Source organism: Chiloscyllium plagiosum, chromosome 26 (genome assembly GCF_004010195.1).
Source record: "Chiloscyllium plagiosum isolate BGI_BamShark_2017 chromosome 26, ASM401019v2, whole genome shotgun sequence".
Classification (NCBI taxonomy): Eukaryota; Metazoa; Chordata; class Chondrichthyes; order Orectolobiformes; family Hemiscylliidae; genus Chiloscyllium; species Chiloscyllium plagiosum.
In genome coordinates, this window is record NC_057735.1 from 8,376,831 (window position 1) to 8,379,806 (window position 2,976).

General features: G+C 43.9%; 1 protein-coding gene across 3 annotated transcripts in view; it reads left to right on the plus strand.

The window, feature by feature from the left end:
* The window catches only part of LOC122563062 (transcription factor SOX-13-like), a 180,029-nt gene that overhangs the window by 143,215 nt on the left and 33,838 nt on the right, over positions 1–2,976 (plus strand). The gene's annotated exons all lie outside the window — the stretch shown is intronic.

Genomic DNA, 2,976 nt, shown 5'->3' on the forward strand with positions numbered 1-2,976 from the left:
CCCCTCCTCTCTAGCCCTCCCCAACCCCCCCACCCCGAGAATAGAAATGTTTCTTGTAAGTTTAGATCCTGTTTATGAGGGCAGGTCAGCAGCTTGTTTCAAGAAAAAGGCCGTTTCAGTTTCTGTGGGACTCTGTCATTGAGGATGGAGCTATTAACATTTCAGTTATGTACCCATTAGGGCTGTGTTTGAGATAATAAAATTGTCGCCTTTTGGTAACTTTCTGCTCAGTCAGGACAAAAAAAAGTAGTAAAAGTTGAAACCTGGCAAGAAGATTTTCCTGGGAGAAATTACATTTCGAGCAAATAGGTTCAGCAGAAAACTGGGATGTTTGTAATTAGGGTTGCAAGTCATGTTGTTGGAGGTGACAAAAAAAAGTCTCCTGTCAGAAGAAAGTTGGTGAACTTCTGAATTTATTGCGTATGTGTCACTCTTCCAATCAGATATGTTCCTTTATCTGGTGCAGGGAGATGATTCTTTGCTCAATGTTTTGACTTTTCAGTTGATAGCAACAAACTATCATTCTGTTTGGCCCAACCATTTCTAGCCTCAATGAGAAGCCTGGGGGGTTTGAGCTATAACAAGAGGCTGGAAAGACTGGGGCTAAATTCACTGAAGTGTAGGAGGTTGAGAGATGATGTTATAGAGGTGTTTTTTTTTAAAACCTTGAGGGGTATGGCAAATAGGTGAATAGCAAAGATCTTTTCCCTAGGGGTGGGGAGTTCAAAACTTAGGGGAGTTATTTTAAGGTGAGAGGAAAAAGATCTTGAAGGGACCTGAGGGGCAACTTTTTAACGCAGAGGGTCATTTTTAAGTGGAATAGAATCATAGAAAGGAAAGAATCCCTAAACTGTGGAAATAGGCCCTTCAGCCCAACAAGTCCACACCAACCCTCCGAAGAGTAACCCACCCAGACCCATTCCCCTACCCTAGTACTCTACATTTCACCTAACCTACACATTCCTGAACACTATGGGCAATTTAGCATGACCAATTCACCTAACCTGCACATCTTTGGATTGTGGGAGGAAACCAGAACACCCAGAGGAAACCCACACAGACACAGGGAGAATATGCAGACTCCACACAGACAGTTGCCTGAGGTTAGAATCGAACCCAGGTCCCTGGTGCTGTGAGGCAGCAGTGCTCGCCACTGAGCCACTGTGCCGGATGAACTGCCAGAGGAAGTAGTAGATGCAAATACAGGTACAACATTAAAAAGGCATTTAGGTAGGTACATGGATAAAAAAGGTTTAGAAGGATATGGGGCAAATGGAGCTAGATTAGTTTGGGAAACTTAGTTGGCACAGACGAGTTGGACCAAAGGATCTGTTTCCATGCTGTATGACTCTATTTCTGTGTACAACCTTGGCCAGTGCACTCCAGCATCAATGCCAGAAAGGTTTCAGACAGAGTTGTTGCCATATTTAGACAATTTTGGCAGCGAGGAAAGCTGGGATTACCCTGTTTGGATTGGAGGTGGCTGAGAGGAAGCATAATTGCGAACTACAAAATTATGAGAGAATTTTTATTCACTAATGAGATGTGGGTATATCTGGCTGTCCAGCATTTATTGCTCATTTTCTTTAGTGAGCTGCTGTCCGTGCATTGAACAGGGTCCCCCGCCGAGCGGTTGGGATTGGACATGGTAGGATTCGGTGATATAGCTACAAGCCTGGGTCCTCTGTATTTGGAGAAGAACCTGCCTGTTTTGTTGTTCCCAGAGAGTGGGACAGAGGATGCAGTGACAGGTCAATAATCAGTCAGCATAGATTAGCAAAAGGATTAAAGGGGAGTTCAGGACAACTTATTTTTCAGATAGAGGAGAGTGCGAATCTGGAAATTATTATAAAAGGGTGAAGGAAGACCAACAAAGAGACCTCGCCGAGCAGGGTCATAGCTCCTTGGAAGTGGAGTCACAAGTAGATCGGGTAGGGATGAAGGTATTGGTTACAGTTGCTTTAATTGGTCAGAGTATTGAATATAGGAGTTGGGAGGTCATGTTGTGGCTGTACAGGACATTGAAGCCACTTTTGGAATACTATGTTCAATTCTGATATCGCTGCTATAGGAAAGATGTTGTAAAACTTGAAAGGGTGCAGAAAAGATTTACAAGGAATTAGCTGAGATTGGAGGGTTTGAACTATAGAGAGAGCTGAATAGCCTGGAGATAATTTCCCTGGAGCGTCAGATGCTGAGGGGTAACCTTATAGAGGTTTATAAAACCATGAGGGGCATGGGTAGGGTGAATAGCCAAGGTCTTTTCCCTGGGGTGGGGGAGTCCAAGACTGGAGAGCATAATTTTAAGGTGAGAAGAGAAAGATATAAAAAGGACACAAGGGGCAACTTTTCAGGCAGAGTGTGGTGCGTGTATGGAATGAGCTACTAGAGGAAGTGGTGGAGGCTGGTACAATTACAACATTTAAAAGGCACCTGATTGGGTATATAAATAGGAAGGGTTTAGAGAGATATGGGCCAATTGCCAACAAGACCAGTGAGCCTGACGTCGGTGGTGGGCAAGTTGTTGGAGGGAATCCTGAGGGACACGATGTACACTTATTTGGAAAGGCAAGGACTGATTCACGATAGTCAACATGGGTATGTGCTTGGGAAATCATGTCTCACAAACTTGATTGAGTTTTTTGAAGAAGTAATAAAGAGGATTGATGAGGGCAGAGCAGTAGATGTGATCTATATGGACTTCAGTAAGGCATTCGACAAGGTTCCCCATGGGAGACTGGTTATCAAGGTTAGATCTCACAAAATACAGGCAGAACTAGCCATTTGGATACAGACCTGGCTCAAAGGTAGAAGACAGAGGGTGGTGGTGGAGGGTTGTTTTTCAGACTGGAGGCCTGTGACCAGTGGATTGCCACAAGGACCGGTGCTGGGTCCACTACTTTTTGTCATTTATATAAATGATTTGGATTTGAGCATAAGAGGTATAGTTAGTAAGTTTGCAGATGACACCAAAAT